This window comes from Trachypithecus francoisi, unplaced genomic scaffold (genome assembly GCF_009764315.1).
Source record: "Trachypithecus francoisi isolate TF-2019V2 unplaced genomic scaffold, Tfra_2.0 Lachesis_group15, whole genome shotgun sequence".
Lineage (NCBI taxonomy): Eukaryota > Metazoa > Chordata > Mammalia > Primates > Cercopithecidae > Trachypithecus > Trachypithecus francoisi.
This window is the reverse complement of record NW_022681460.1, coordinates 5317705-5335524: the sequence shown is the minus strand read 5'-3', so window position 1 is coordinate 5335524 and position 17820 is coordinate 5317705. Positions and strand designations below refer to the sequence as shown.

General features: G+C 39.1%; 1 pseudogene across 1 annotated transcript; it reads left to right on the top strand.

Annotated features, from left to right (window-relative positions):
• Positions 1–14766: 14766 nt before the first annotated feature.
• On the top strand, positions 14767–15695 carry LOC117096904 (annotated as a pseudogene). Its single transcript, XR_004442708.1, has one exon. The product of XR_004442708.1 is annotated as a 40S ribosomal protein S2-like (transcript).
• Positions 15696–17820: the final 2125 nt, after the last annotated feature.

Sequence of the window (17820 nt, the reverse complement as noted above, 5' to 3'; positions counted from 1 at the left end):
TCTGTCCTTTTCCTTATGCCTATATTTTGTTTAAGTCAGCTTCCCAGTAACACTGGCCTTCTGGGACAAGGATCTCATTTTGCTTTGAACATCTACCAGCCGCCACAGCTTTTCCATTGCCTACCTCATATCTACCTGCACCTGGACCCTGCCTAAGACTGAGCTTCCCTGTTTGAAGATAGACTTTCCCAATGTCTGCTGCCTTTCTTTGTAAACTTCTACATGTCACTTGGTTTAGAGTCCTCACTGTGTCCTTCTGCCTGCAGCTAGGACATCTCCCTACCTCGTGTCGTCCACCACACTGGCTTTTTGGCTGAATTTCTACTCACCAATGTTCCCATCCTTTGAAGTACATGCCCTAAGTGTACATTCACAGTCCCTCCAGATGGCCACACCAGGGATCAAAGCTCTTTTGGTCTTGATCTCTCACACTTTCGTTTATTTTAGTAACAACCTGGCCAGGTTGACATAGTCTGAGCTCTAAAATCATCTATGATATCTGGATTAAAATGCAACTGACAAGGAGCAGCAAATGACCAGTAAGTGTGGTCACCATCCTAAATAATTTAGATTTTTCTCCTGAGAAATCTCCTCTATAAAAATATCGAGCAAAGAAAAAATAGAATCTGATTTTTAAATGATGAAGACCATGCAGGCAGCAACTGGTGAGTAACAGGTGCTCTCGCTCTTCCATGCCTTTCCTCTGCATTTTTGTTTCAATGTCCTCTAGCTTTCTTATCATGAAACACAGTTAGGATACTGTTTACTCAACCTCCTAGCTGTAATAGAAAAGATAAATAAAATTCAGCCAAACTTGAACACTCTAGGAGGTGAGAAAGAGGTGAGACTAGAGGCCAGGAGGATGGCTGGAACCTTGCCAAAGGAAAGGGAAGTGAGTAGATAAGCAGAAGCATGGCTGAGACAGATTGTGGAGAGTAGGGAGCGGTCACTTACCTGGGGTAGAAATGAAGGAGAAAAAAGGGATCCTCCACATTTCTGAATGGGGTAGATTTGTAAAGCTGATGAGCCCATGGTGCAGGAATCCACACATTCAATCATTCATCCATTAATTTACCAAGCATGTGGTAATTCCCATGTCTACGTGGTGAAAGGCACATTTGGAACAGATACGTAACTGGAAGTCAGGAAGAGATGTCTTGACTGGTAACTCATCAACACATAAGCAGAGGTTGAATGTCATGAAAAAATCAAAGGAAAAAGTCAAAAAGAGTTTGTAAAATTATCAGGAAAAACAACAGGAGGAGGCAAATTTTAAAGCTTAGATGTTCAAGAATACCTAATTTAAACTGAAAAATCCCTCAGGGAATAAAACTTAAAGACATTATTGGGACAATTGACAGCATTTGAACCTGATCCGGAAATTATACAGTAGCATTGCCTTAATGTTACATATCCTGATTTTGATAACTGAACTATAGATATTTAAAAGAATGTTTGTTTTGTGGAAGATACATTCTGAAGTATAAAGGTGCATTGTGCCTGCTACATACTTTCTAATGAATCAGAAAAATAAAATGTGTGTAAATTTAACATATAATTATAATCTAATTTGTAAATATACAAAATGGATACAAATCATATATAGCATATATGTGTGCATGTGTATATATGTGTGTGTATGTGTGTGTGTGTGTGTGTGTGTGTGTGTGTATGTAGAAAGAGGGAACACTAAAATAAACAGAGAAATATATAAACAATGGGAAAGCCTGACAAAGGATATCCAGGTGTATTTATCCAATCTTACAACTTTTCTGTAGGGTTTTCAAAAAGCCTAAACTATTCAAATTTAGCCTGAAATTATTTCAAACTAAAAAGTCATATAAAAACAAAGTAGTTTTATGAAAACTTGAGAAAATCTGGTCACTTTGGAAAAGTTAAAAGGAAAGAAAAAACTCTTCCGGAGGAAAAAGGATTAAAGACTATTTAATATAAATCAAGTAAAAACTGTCTTTTAATGTAAGGCGTATGAAATCTGCCCCATTCTTTAATAACCACTCCTCAATCAAAAACTAAGCCTATGTACACAGAAAGATGAAACTGGGATATTAAAATTCTGGACAACTTTGGCAGGTGGGCTTGAGTTCCTGTGCATCAATGATTTCTGGCAACTGCGTATTGAATATATGTGACAAGCACCAGATCTAATGGTGGTGCGTCCACCGGCAATAAGAGTCGCCCTGCCTGAAAGCAGGCCTGGGGCTTATTTTGCTCAGAGCAGCCTCTGTGCCCTCACAAGAGCTCTTCTGGCCTCAGTACTTTGTGGAGGGCAATGGAGTTTGCCAGTTCTGTCTGTGACGCATGTATGGCCACATATAAATATCCCCAGAGATGGATTAAAGGTGGTAAGTCAAGCCTAGTTTTTTCTATTTTGTCATTTTTGTGGGAGGAATACGACCAAAATATTGACTGGCTTAAGGATTATGTTCATTAACTCTATAAAAAAATTATATTAGTTGTAAGTTAAGTGGAGCTTATGATAAGGCTAGAGGTGGCACAAGGAAATCCGGTGCAGGAACAGAGCTACAGCCAGGAGAGGCTGGAAACAGCAATTGCTGAGTAACAGGTGCTCTCTCTCTTCCATCGCTTTCCTCTGTGTTTTGTTTCAATTTCCTCTAGCCTTTTTTTTTTTATCATGATCCACAGTTAGAATATTGTTTACTCAACCTCCTAGCTGTAATAGAAAAGAGAAATAAAAATCAGCCAAACTTGAATATACCAAAAATATACAACTTTTCTGCTGATTTTCATCAAGGAGGCCAAGATAATACAATGAGAAAAGAGGCTGGGCATAGTGGCTCACGCCTGTAATCCCAGCATTTTGTGAGGCCAAGGCGGGTGAATCATCTGAGGTCAGGAGTTTGAGACCAGCCTGGTCAATATGGCAAAACCTCGTCTCTACTAAAAATACAAAAAGTAGCCGGACATGGTGGCAGGTGCCTATAATCCCAGCTACTTGGGAAGCTGAGGCAGGAGAATCACTTGAACCTGGGAGGCAGAGGTTGTAGTGAGCCAAGAACGTGCCATTGCCCTCTAGCCTGGCCGACAAGAGCAAAACTCCATCTCAAAAAAGCAAAAAGTAAAATAAAATTAATGGGAAAAGAATCGTCTTTCAACAAGTGGTGCTGTGACAACTGGGTTTCCACATGCAAAAGAATAAAATTGAGCCCCTACTTCACACCATATGCAAAACAACTCTGAACAGATAAATAGCCTAGATATAAAAACTCGAATCATAAAATTCTTAGAAGAAAACCCAGGGGATAAGTCCTTATGTTCTTGCATTTGGCAATGAATCAACTGATGTAATAACAAAAGCACAAGTAACAAAATAAAAAATAGATAACTTAGACTATCAACACTGAAACCTTTTGTGCATCAAGGGACATTTTCAAGAAAATAAAAGACAATCTACAGAATAGAGGAAAGTATTCACAGATCATTTGTCTAATAAGGGTCTAGTATCCAGAATATATAAAGAACTCATGCAACTAAACAATAACAGAGACACAACCCGATTTAAAATAAACAAAGGACTCATATAAACATTTTTTCAAAGAAAAAGATGTCAATGTCCAATGAACACATAAAAAGATGCTCACTATCATTAGTAATCAGGGAAATGCAAATCAAACCACAATGAGGTACCAGCTAATATCCACTAAGATGGCTATAACAAACAGGATTAATTTCAATTTTAATTTGGAAAACAGAAAGTAACAGGTGTTGAGGATGTGGAGAAAATGAAACATTAATATAGAACTGCTGGAATGTAAAATGATTTGGCGATGTGGAAAACAGTTTGGCAGTTCCTTAAAAAGTTAAATATAGAATTACCACATGATCCAGCAATTTCACTCTGAGGTAAAGACACCACCCCACCCTCTGCCAAAATTGAAAACAGATACTTAAAACAAATACACATAGATGCAAATTCATAGCAACAATATTCACAATAGCTAAAAGCTGGGAACAGCTGGAATGCCCATCAAAAGATGAATGGATTCACAAACTGTTGGATATAAATAAATTAAATTGTATTCAATGTTTAAAAGACATGAAGTCCTGATACATGCTACAATGTAAATGAACCTAGAAAATTCTATGTTAAGTGACAGAAGTCAGACATAAAAAGCTCCCATATTGTTTACTTACATAGAAATATCCATAATAGATAAAACGTGTCAATAATAGGTAAATCTGCAGACACAGAATGCAGATTGGTGGCTGCCAAGGCTGAGGAAGGAAGAACAGGGAGGGACAGCTTAATAGGTGTGGGGTTTCCTTTTGAGGTGATGAAAATGTTTCTGAACTAGATAAAGGTGATGAGATTGTGTAACATTGTGACTGTAGTAAATGCCACTGAATTTCTTACTTTAAAAAGGTTAAGTTTATGTCAATTTCACTTCAAACAGAAAGAAAATAACATACAATTTTCCTCATTTCTGTTATTGATTGGAGTCTCCATTTCTATTTGGTGATTAAAATATTAGATACACTCAACAACCATTTGTGGTTTAAAGCTCGACGTCTTGTGACAGTCTGTGTGGGTTGAACTTTATTTAAACTATCATTCTGTCAGTGATCCATCCACTCTTGCCTATTTTAAGGATGGTTCTCACCATATTAATATGGTGTGACTGGGGGTGCAGGCAGTGGGGCTGTAGTTGCTTCTTCCCTGGTCACCATCTAACATCATTCATTATTGAAATGATAAGTAATGTGTCCTCCCTGTTTGGACAATATGTGCTGATTACCCTGCTGGAGGATCATGGGCTATTAACAGTCTCTGAGAGGCCCCAGAAGCACCTCCATTGTTATTTCCAGCTGAGGGGCTGCCCACAGCCTTAGCTGGGAGGAGACCCTCACCTCGCACTCACAACCCTGCTTGGGCCCTCAGAGACATTTGGTTATTGTACATGCTACCCTTGGGCATGCAGAAAAAGTCAGGGCCATGTCTGTGTCCTTCCAGATGCTGGAATCACCATGGTGTTATCACTCTTGCCCTTCCCTCCTGCCGTGCCCAGTGGAGAACCCTTCAGGGCTGCTGCTTTCGTTGGTGGATCCACGGTTATGTTAGTCAGGATTCTCTAGACAGACAGAACATGTGGTGTGTGTGTGTGTGTGTGTGTGTGTGTGTGTGTGTGTGTAACTCAGAGAGAGAGAGAGAGAGAGAGAGACTGATTTTGAGAAACTGGCTCAGAACTGTGGGCACTGATAAGTTTAAAATCTGTAGAGAAAGCGGGCAAGCTGGAGACTTAGGTAAGAGTGGATGTTACAGTCTTTATTCCAAAGGCTAGAAATTCAGGTAGAATTTCTCTTTGGTAGTCTAGAGGTAGAATCCCTTCTTCTACGACAAACATTAGCCTTTGCTCTTAAGGTTTTCAAATAAACAGATGATGCCTACTCACATTGTAGAGAATAATATGGTTTTACTTAAAGTCAAATGATTATAAATGTTAATCATATCTAAAACACACTTTTACAGCAACATTCAGATGGGTGGTGGAACAAATAACTGGGTACCATGTCCTGCCAAATAGAAATATAAAATTAAACATCACAGCCACACAGAGGGAACCTGGGTCCTGACTTCTGAGTCTGCCAAGCCAGCTCTGGACAGTCCACTTGTGGGCATTCGTATGAGGGAGAATGCAATTCTGCTTTATTGTGTCCATTATTTTTCCTGTTACTTTTTTTTTTTTGCCTGAATTCTAACAGACGTCTACTCCCTTATCCTTGTTACAATAATTGGATACAGCATCCTGCCTCCCTTCTCCTGGGAAATCTAAGGGGCTAGAGAAAGAGAAGTGACTCCTAGTTCCGCTTTCATCTCCAAAATGTGTCATGCAAAACTCTTTCTCTCTGAGAGCCTGGAGTTCATTGGTATAATATGTAGCGTGTGGCATGAAAAGCCTCCTCTAGTTTGCGAGTTGTCTGCAGTCTCCTTGGTCTGCCATGGGCAGAGTGTGTCATCTGAGCTTTACTGGGACGTGCTGGTTGTGAGGAAGGAAGAGGACACTGCACATTTGTGTCTCAAGTGTTCAGGTCAATGCTCTCCAGGTCATCCTGCTGCACTCTATTCTGTGCCAGCCACATTCACAAATGGAGGGACTCAGCATCATGATTCCAAACTTCCAGAGGAGCGAATTTGTTACCCCATGTGGAGTTCTTGCCTGCTCCTGGTCCATGCAGTTGGGACAGGAAGGAGGGGGACACAGGGTCCCCTCCACAAGGATGTGCAGTTCTAGATCTCTAGTCCACCTGCAGACATAAATCGCTTTTCTAAAATGACATACTGGTGTGCATGTGAGGGCACGTGCATGTAAGTTTGCAGGTAACAAGAACTAGACAACTGCTTGACACTTTCTGAAGACCAGAAAATGACTTACTGGGAATTATTGAAAATGAAATTAGAAATCATAAAATAATAAGCTATGTAAGGATCTCTTATAACTATCTTTGCTAATCCTTAGTCAATTTTCCAGGAGAATAGAGATGAGGATGATTCTTCCTTCTTTCCTTGCATATTCTCTGTACCTGCTCCTCCCTTACCCTGTATGTCTGCTCCTGACATCAGCATTCTGATTACTTGCTGCTCCAAGGTATTAACCTCACTTCATCCACTTGATCAAAGAATAGTCCTGGTCAAAAGTAATTTAACTCAGATGCTGTTGCCTACCTTCATCGCGTGCTCTGCAAAGTGCTGGCTGCCACTTTACTAGTCAACAGAAATGACTGTGCATGGCTGTAGTTCTTTGCTCTGAGCCAGTATTTTCTGCCAAACTAGCAGCTTTCTCTGCCAGTATCAATTTTCTCTACTGCATAGTGATGGCAGGAGGATATAAACCTCTTTTTTCTGTGGGAGGAGTTACTGCTAATTGCAGTGGTAATGGAAAAAGTGTCCTACTCACACCCATTGTATGTGTTTCATCATCCTTTTAATTTCAAATTGTATATTGAGTAGGGGAGCTTTCTATCTGTAAAAGTCACATAGTGAGATTTTTAACTCTTCATTCATTGACTTATTAGAGTATCTTATGCAGTTTCTATAGTTTGCATGTTTGTTCCCCAAACCTCATGTTGAAATTTGATCCCCAGTGTTGAAAGTGAGGCCTAATGGGAGGTGTCCAGGTCATGAGGGCAAATCCCTCGTGAGTAGATGAACGCCCTCTCTTTGGGGTGACTCAGTTCTCGCTCTGTTAGTTTCTGAAAGCTGGATGTTGAAAAGAGCCTGGCACTTCTCCCCTGACATTTGCTACCTCTCCTGTCATGTGGTCTCTGCACATGCCAGCTCCCCTTCACCTCCCACCATGAGTGAAAGCTTCCTGAGGCCTTGCCAGAAGCCAAGCAGATGCTGGTGCCATGCTTTCTGTGCAGCCTGCAGAACCATGAACCAACTAAACTTTTTTTCCTTGTAATTCACCCAGTTTCAGGTATTTCCTTATAGGAATACAAATGGACTAAGACAACAGTCTTCCCTAAGCTTCACAGGAATGCAGAGTCAAGGGCTCTCTTTAGTAGCAAGGACCTCATTAACATCATTTTCCTTTCATTTTTAATGCAGTGGATTATCGATTATATATCATCATTTTCTAATGAATAAATAAATAAGACCAACCATAGCCAGCACTCAAACTCCACCACAGACCCCTTTAGCAACTGAAGGTGCCAACGGCTCTTTGACTGTCAGTGCCACCTGTGGTGGCCTCACCACTCTTGGTTTGTTGCCAGCATAGCTGTCACATTTTTGCATTAAGTATCAGTCATGGTCCTGCTGTGGGACAGACGATCCACTCAAATGGGATTACTAAAGTTTGATGAAGGGACATTTTATAAAACTGTGTGGAAATTAAAGGAAGCCAGTAAGGGATGGCAAGGCACCCTGTGACTTACAACAGTGGAAGCCTTTGTCACTCCGGACCTGATGGGGGGAAGTGGTTACCAGGACCTTGAGAGAGCCTTGTGCCTCTAAGAGACAGCTATGGAGACAGAGCATGATGCAACCAGCCCTCCATGACCCTGCCTGGAAGGGCCAGAGAGGGGAATGAACACTGGGACCTTGGCTTCCAGTCTCCTCCTGGTGGGTCTTATCAGCCAAGCCCAGAGTGCCCCGCAGGGTGCCATGGATCTGGTTTATGCAGATCAGCCTCCTGAGGCTAAAAGCAGGGCACAGAAGGAGTAGAAAGTGCCTTAGGAGCAGCAAACAGAAATGCTGGGCACAGGTTAGGGATGGCCATTTTAGCCAGGTCTCTAAGTCTTCCTGCACTGCCCTGCTGTCTGGATGATTCCCAGGCTCATTTATAGCCGCTCATCCATATCATAACGACCACGCTCCACTGTGACCAAATCCCTCCTCACATGAAAAGACCAGTGGGGAGAAAAGATTAAAGTCAATAGGGTCTGCCCATTCTCGTTGCTCCTTTAAAGAGTTGCTAAGGGTGCCTAAAGATCTGAGACTGACTCTTGGTCATGGTTCCATACCCAAATTCCAATTCTAGTGTTCAGTGACTATTATACAGTCACCAACTGTTTATTGAGATAATGCATGAAAGAATAAATAAAAATGGTCTTTTCTCCCCGAAGTAATTTCATCTACAGTAACTATATGTCTTAGAACTTCTATAACATCCTCATTTCAAATATTCTTACCCAGTGTTCCCATATGATTACAGTTATATTTGACAAACCAAGTGCCCTGGTTGTCAGCTCTGAACACACAGTCGCTGTAGCTACCCAGACCTGGTTTTAACATGCCAAATATAGGTGCTGAGGGCAGAAATGGTGACTGATACATTGCAGAGTTCATGTACTGGAGTTATCAATATCGTTGCTCAATGGCACATTGTAATACACCAGCCCTGAAACCAATTTTGTGTGTTCAAATGAAAGTACAAAAATCAATTACTAGAGAAGGATTATTTTCGTATTGCAACCTCTTGCCTTCCAGAGTAATTCAAAAATCATTATAGACCCCAATATTCAGAGAAATACACTTTTTTACCTCTTTCCTGACAGATTTTCTCTTACAAAAAAATGGAGAACATGACAACCTGTTTATTGAAAGGTAAGGAATGTCTTTGTTTTACGGTTATTTCTACTTCAATCCACAGTGATTCTCTATTTCGATCATTACAAACTAAGTTGTCAAATTTAGTCAGTTTAAAAGATAGGGAGAAACTAGCGTCCTCGTGCAGACGGTTACAAAACCACTTTTGTTTTATTAGTCACATTAGAATTCTATTGCCCTTTAAATGCCACAAGTTCAAGAGCACAGCTGTATACATCCTGAAAATATTTCTTCTCATTAAAATAAAACATGAGGATACAATTTCCTAGGACATAGATGACAAAGAAATGGCAAAATAAGAATCAAAAGAAGTTGGGTACGATTACACGTAAGAGGCTGGGTGATTTTCCAAACAAAGCTTTGTCACTGTTCTATCACTAAGTTAATCAGGAAAGGGTTTAATTTGTTTGTTAGCAGCTGCTACTTTTCTTTTATCATACAAGCCATAATTGGAAAAATGGAATTTATTCACTGAGATGTGTTGAAATAGAAGTTGTGCCACTTCATTCTAAAGGAAGGATTCACATCATAATGTATATGATATTCTTCTTTCAGAAGTGCTTGCTTGCTACCTGTGAACAAACTGGATATCATTTCCAATGTTACATGATCATAGTTACAGAGAAGTGTGCAGTTACCAAATCACCAATACCTCAAAACTCACAGTAAACTAAAGCAATCACAGTAGATTGATCTAAAAATTAGAATAGGAAAAGAGCAAAGAATAAATGAATTCTGATTTTGTCGATGTCTCATATCCATGTTTTAGATCATGTAACATAAGAGCTAAAATGTAATTTTCACCAATATTCTCAATGATTTATCTCCAAGAACGCACAAAAAGATTTCTTGCTTTATCCTACTCTCCTTATCACAAATCTTGGCATTTTCTGCAATTTTAAATTCTTACTTCATCTTTCTTTTTTCACGTATATCCAGGTCCTTTGAACTCGTCTTGCAAAATACTTCTTTAAACAATCTTCTTTCATTTTTCCGATTTCTCATGACTGTTCTGGTTTGTCATATATCCAACTTACCTCCAGCCTTCCAGCTCTTTTCCTTGTCTTCTGATCCCTCTCTATTTTTTCTACTGCACTGTGATCAAATTAGCTCTATGACATGTATATGCAGGTATATGTTTCTCTGGATAAATAATACTCCACTTCTCACTGTTGTCTATAACAGTGATTCCCAGTGAGAAAAGCTATTATATAATAATTTAATTATATATTAAAATATATTAATTATATATTGTGTATTAATAATACATAATTAATTATATAGTATATATTATATTATATATTAATATTATATATTATATTATAAATATAAATATAATATATATTAAATGCTATATAATAATATATATATAATGCATAATTAATATAGTAATTACATGTTATATATTAATAATGTATAATTAATATAGTAACTATATAATATATAATACAATTAAATATAATTATATATTAATAATAATATATAATTAATATCTATAGTATATGTTTAGATATCAGTCTACTGTTTTCTTGTCTGTCTGGGTTTGATATTTGATATTAGGGTAATACTAGCCTTATAGAATGAATTGTGACTTATTTCCTCTTTTTCTATTTTTTGGGTAGCTTTTGAAAGATATGTATTAAATTTGCTTTAAATGTTTGTGGAATTCACCACTGAAACTATCTAGGACTGAGTTTTTCCTTGTTGTAAGATTCTTTTTTTTTTTTTTCTGAGACAGGGTGTCACTCTGTTGCCCAGGCTGAGCCCAAGCAATCCACCCACCTCAACCTCCCAAAGTGCTACGATTACAGGTGTGAGCCTCCGTGCTCAGCCTGTTGTGAGATTTTTATTTACCAATTCAATCTCCTTGCTTATTATAGATCTCTTCTCATTATCAATTTCTTCTTGAGTCAGTTTTGGTAGTTTTCATCCTTCTGAGACTCAGTTAATTTCATGTAATCTATCTAATTTGTTAGCATACTTTGTTCCTAGTACTGCTCCCTTATAATCTTTCTTATTTCTGGAAGGTCAGTAGTGATATCCCATCTTGCATTCCTGACTTTAGTAATTTGGGTATTCTCTCTCACTTTCTACACCAGTGTTGCTAAATGTCATTAATCTTGTTAGAGAAAAAAATAGTTAAAATGAAAAATAATGTATTTATGTAGTCTTCTGTATTTACCTGCGTATTTTTTTGTTGTTGTTGTTTATGTGGATTTGAATTACTGCTTTGTATCCTTTAATTTCAGCCTGCAAGACTCGATGCAGAATTTCTTGTAGAACAGGTTTGCTAGTGACAAATTTTCCCCATTTTTATTTTTCCGGGTATGTCTTAATTTCTTCTTGTTTTTTCAAAATCGTTTTGCTGAATCTAGAATTTTTAGTGGACTGTCTTTTTCTTTTTGCACTTTGACTATGTAAACCCATTGCCTTCTGCCTTCCAAGGTTTCTAGTCATTTTTTTCTCTTGATATTTTCAAGGCTTTTTTTTGTTTTTGTCTTTATCTTTGACTGTTGACAGTTTGACTATGATATGTCAAGGTCTGGATCTCTTTGAGTTTATTTAACTTAGAATCTATTAACTTAAGAGTTTATTGTACTTGATTTGTTCTACTCAGAATTTGAGTGTGTAGGTTAATATTCTTCATCAAATTTGAGAAATTTTTAGATGTTGGTTTTTATCAAGTGTCTTTCGGACTCTTTATCTTTCTCATATTACTAGAATTCCTGTTATGCATATGCTGATATTCTTGATGGTGTCCCACAAGGCGCTGAAGCTCTGTTTACTTTCTTCACTTTTTTTTCTTTACATTCCTCAGACTGTGTAATCTCTATTGACAGACCTTTGAGCTCACCAGTTTTCTCCTGCTAGTTCAAATCTGTCGCTCAGCCCATCTAGTGGTGTTTTCATTTTGATTACTTACTTTTCCTCTCCAGAATTTCTATTTGGTTCATTTTTGTATTTGTAATTTCCATCTTTTTATCCCTATTTTCCACTTGGTGCGATGTCATTATCACACTTTCCTTTAATTCTTTAGATATTCTTTATCTACTAATCTGAGACCCCTTAAGGACATTTTTCTGTTGACTGCCTTTTTACTGCTAATGTGGCAATTTTTTTATTCTCATATTTCAAACTGATAAAAGGTCTAAAAACACGTCAGCAAAACACATTCAATAGCAAAATGTTGAGAGATTTCCCTCTGATATGGAATATGTTAAAGGTTACCTACTAACAATATTATATACAAATCTTAGACAATGGAGTAATGGAAGGATCAGAAATGAAATTATATGGATAGAAATATCTTTTACATTTAGTTTTTAAAATTTGACTATGCTATATCTAGATCTACATCTCTTTGATTTTATTCTACTTAGAGTTTGTTCATAGAGATTTAATCTGTAGAAATAAAATTAAATTTGTGGAAGTAAATCTAAAATTACTTACAAGAAGTATAACTATGTATCGGAAAATTCAAAAGAACCTATGAATAATGTATTAGAATTAATAAGTATGCTTAGTAAGGTTGCTCTATCTAGAAACCTTGCTACAAATATAAAAATATGAAAGTAAAAATGCTAAATTTAAAAACATTTTTCATACCAGCAACAAACAATAACAAAATGTGAAAAGGTACCTATTCCCTTTTCCTTTCTCTCTCTCTCTTTTTTTTTTTTTTTTCCTGAGATGGAGTCTCGCTCTATCGTCGGGGCTGGAGTGCAGTGGCCGGATCTCAGCTCACTGCAAGCTCCGCCTCCCGGGTTCACGCCATTCTCCTGCCTCAGCCTCCCGAGTAGCTGGGACTACAGGTGCCCGCCACCTCGCAAGGCTAGATTTTTGTATTTTTTTAGTAGAGACGGGGTTTCACCGTGTTAGCCAGGATGGTCTCGATCTCCTGACCTCGTGATCCGCCCGTCTCGGCCTCCCAAAGTGCTGGGATTACAGGCTTGAGCCACCGCGCCCAGCTCCCTTTTCCTTTCTTTTCCTTCCTAGACAATTCAGTACTAAAGCCGTCACGTAGGGTGGAGCAACGTTGCTATCTGCTTGGGGAAGGGGTGGCTTGGCGTGGTATCTGGGAACCAGAGCAGCAGGAGGAAGAAATAGGCCCATAGGAAGCATACACCATGTGGCCTCAGGCCTGTGCAGAGGAGGAGGCCTGGTGGGCGGCTCAGAGTACAAGCAAGGTGCAGAGGGTGTCCAAGCACTGGGGTGAAGTAAAGTGGGACATCAGAGCCTGGGTGTAGTAAACAGGTTAAGCAGAGAATCCAGGCAGACATATAGGCTGGCCCATGGGGCCCGAACCTGCAGGGACCCTAAATAGGATGAGGAAGGCACCCATGCAAAGGGTAAAGGGTGCTGGGCAGAATGGGATATTAGTTACAGCTGGGGATGGACCAAATAAGTAAATCAATTCAAAAGAATGACAGTGGGTTTTGTAATGTCGCAAAATGAATGAACAAATATAGAAAAAGAGAAGAAAGCTAAAATAACACTGTGATGTTGGATCAGAATTAGAAATGTCAGTGCGTACTAACATATTTCAAACTATAAAGATAGAGATGTGTGCACATATCTCTATGTATGTATATACATCTCATGTATGTATATACATACATGCATAAATAAACTTCTATATATTCCCTAACTTTGTCCATTGCAGGCCTAGGAGTGGCCATATTCCCAGTGGTGCACAGACCTTACATTATCAATATACATTTTGATACTATTAATATACATTTTTAATACTATTTTCTACAGCAAGGAAAGATGGATCCTTGGATAAAGGGCTGATTCTTAGGTCGGTACAGGAGAAGTAAAAAATGTCCCTGAAATATCTTGTTATGTATTCTTGAAAGCAAAAAGATGCTCAAACAATGAATATTTCAAAAGAAGCATTTTGAAGGTATACCTGTCAAATTGAGGACAATTTGAGCATCAGAATAAATTAAATAAGTAAATGGAATTCCAATCCATTAGGTAAAAGGGAAAACCATGAATCTCCAATGACGTGCATCTCTACATACATACAGACAAGATATTTACCTCATTTGAAAATACCTCCCCACAGAAAACACTCATTAAGCAATTACTAAGGGAAAAAAGAATAACTTCACAGTGGATAAGCCTGGCAGACACCACATTCATCAAGTAATCAAGGCAGTACTCATTAGTAATAGAACAAATCAAAATTGCAAGCTTCCTGATAGAATACAAGAGAACAACAGAGCATCACTACAGTTTTATTTCTCATGAAATGCAAATCCTGAATCCACTTCTGAAGAAATATCAGACAAATCCCAGTGAGGAACATTCTGAAAACCACTGGGCCATGATCCACAAAAGTGCCAAGTTCAGCAAAGTCAATGACTAAGGATCTCTTCTGACAACTGAATGCGACATGTAAATCTGAACTCCATTACGTTGCTGTAGGATGTCACTGGGAGAACTAGACACGTAAATAGGATCTGAGGACTAAATATTATTAGCAGCATGCCAATGTTAGTTTTCTGATTTTGATAGCTGTAGGAGATTTTGTGCTTATGTAGGAGAGCATCATTGTTCACAGGAAATGAACACCGAACTATTTAGGGGTAATGGGACATCAGGTAAGCAAACTACTTTCGTAAGGTTCTGAGAATAAAATATCTGTCCTTGCTTCTCCGCGAAAACAGCAAATGGCGGATGACGCCGGTGCAGCCGGGGGGGCCCGGAGGCCCTGGTGGCCCTGGGATGGGGGACCGCGGTGGCTTCCGCGGAGGTTTCGGCAGTGGTATCCGGGGCCGGGGTCGCGGCCGTGGACGGGGCCGGGGCCGAGGCCGCGGAGCTCGCGGAGTCAAGGCCGAGGATAAGGAGTGGATGCCCGTCACCAAGCTGGGCCGCTTGGTCAAGGACATGAAAATCAAGTCCCTGGGAGATCTACCTCTTCTCCCTGCCCATTGAGGAATCTGAGATCACTGACTTTTTCTTGGGGGCCTCTCTCAAAGACGAGGTTTTGAAGATTATGCCGGTGCAGAAGCAGACCCGTGCTGGCCAGCGCACCAGGTTCAAGGCGTTTGTTGCTATCGGGGACTACAATGGCCACATCGGCCTGGGCGTTAAGTGCTCCAAGGAGGTGGCCACCGCCATCCGTGGGGCCATCATCCTGGCCAAACTCTCCATTGTCCTGGTGCGCAGAGGCTACCGGGGGAACAAGATTGGCAGGCCCCACACCGTCCCTTGCAAGGTGACAGGCCTCTGCGGCTCTGTGCTGGTGCGCCTCATCCCTGCACCCAGGGGCACTGGCATCGTCTCAGCGCCTGTGCCCAAGAAGCTGCTCATGATGGCTGGTATCGATGACTGCTACACCTCAGCCCGGGGCTGCACTGCCACCCTGGGCAACTTCGCCAAGGCCACCTTTGATGCCATCTCTAAGACCTACAGCTACCTGACCCCTGACCTCTGGAAGGAGACTGTATTCACCAAGTCTCCCTATCAGGAATTCACTGACCACCTTGTCAAGACCCACACCAGAGCCTCCGTGCAGCAGACCCAGGCTCCAGCTGTGGCTACAACATAGGGTTTTTATACAAGAAAAATACAGTGAATTAAGCCTGAAAAAAAAAAATCTGTCCTTAAAATTTTTCTATAACTTTATCGTTGATTCAAATGTTTTAAAAAATGAACCAAAGTACCAAAATAGCATTTTAAAATAATGTGTATTTTTATTAAAAATGGGCAAGACACTGTCATGTTAATCAAGTCAATTTTCTATACAGAAAAATATATAACATCAATAAAATAAATGGAAATGGAAATATATGCAATGACATTAGTTCTTTCCCATATTGTTAGGTAGATAACATGAAGCCCTAATAGAGTTTCTGGAAAATTAATATTTTAGTGGAAATTCACAAGTTGTTTCCAGAATGTATATAGATGAAAATGGCCAACATTAAGATAAGCTACTGGGTTTTGACCAGTTTACAAAGTCATAGTAATTAAGAGAACATGTTATTGATACAAGGAGAGATAGAAATAGAATAGAACAGGATAAGAGGCCAGAAATAGAGCCTCTTATAAGTGGACATTTTTATTACAACGAAGTTTGTACCACAAAGCAGTAGAGAAGGAGCAGTGTTTTCAAAAAATCATGCCTGGTCAACTGGATATCCACTTGGGGAAAAGCAAAATGACTTCTGCCTCGCCACCAAGCAATCCATACTTTGTGCATTGCCAATCTCAATGTAAGAGGAAAACCCCTATTACAGAACCCCTTGATCAGTGTTGCCAGTAGAACTTGTATGGTGATGGAAATGCTTCACATCTGAACCCTCCAAGATGGTAGCCACAGCCACATATTGGTTTTGAGCAGGTGAAATATGGCTAGTGTAACTCAACCACTAAATTTTTACTTTGTTTTTATTTTACCTAATTTATGTTTAAATATCCACATGTGGCTAATGGCTACTATATTAAATAGTACAGTTCTAGATAATAAGGGAAGAGAATATCGTTATGTTCTTGGGGTAGGCAGATATTTCCTGATAGAACACAAAAGTATTCTCCATAAAGGAAAAAATTGGCAAATAAGAGCTTCTTCTCATTAGAAGACATCATCAAGAAATTGAACATAAACCAACACGTAGGAGTTATTGCAACACACATAGTTAACAAGTTCTCAGTCCTGAATCAATAAAGCCTTCCCATAATCATTAGAAACTTACCAAAGAAAATGAAAGTGGAGTAAATGGACAAATGGCTTGAACAAGCACTTCACAAAAAGGATAGCCAATGAAGTAGTGCTTTATACCAGTGTCATCAGGGCTCTTCTAATTGAAACCACCATTAAATATCACTACACACCCACCAGAAAGGCTAAAGTTTGTAAGACCCACAAGACATGTGGCAGGGATGTGGAGTGACAGTCGCACTCCAGTGGTGGTAAATTGGAACCCACTTTATGAAACAGGTATTATCCACTAAAATTAAATGTATGCAAACCTTATAAACATTAATTCCACTCTAATGGATATGTCCAATGTAAACGCATGCACGTGTGTGCCAAGAGTCTTGAGCAAGATTTGTAGAATATTCCTCAACTTGGATTTAGCTGATATTTTCTCATGGCAAAAAAAAAAAAAAAAAAAAAAAAATCATAGTACGTGGTAATAAACTGTGAAATACAATGAGTATTACAAAGTAATGAAAAAAAAATCACTGCATGCAACAACCTGAAGAAAACCTGCAAACATAATATTCAGTGACAGAACAAGATACAAAGGATACATTCAAATGATTCCTTTGGTGTAATCTTCAAAACAGGTGGTATCTGTCCATCATAGTCAAGGAGGGGAGGCTGTAACTATGAGAGGACAGGAAGGGGCCTCCAAGGTGAGCAGAGTGTGCAGTTTCAGGCCCTGGGTAGTGGATACCTGGGTTTGCTCCCACGTGATCATTCATTCAGATGCATGTTTATGATTGCTTGCTGCCTTTTGGTTGGTTACAGGGCAATACAAATAGTAACATCATTACTGTAAATTCCTAATCATATATTTATAAAATGTACTGCTGTGTGATTTCTTCCCATAAGCCAGCTATCCTAAGCCTAGTTTTATGACATTGCTACTCCTGCCAGTTTTTTCAAGAGCATGGTTGAATGTTTCCATAATCCTCAAAATTAAATTTATTCTTTTGAAATAAAAAATAAACTTGGTGTTATGATTTCAGTGATGCTGAGAATATTACAACAT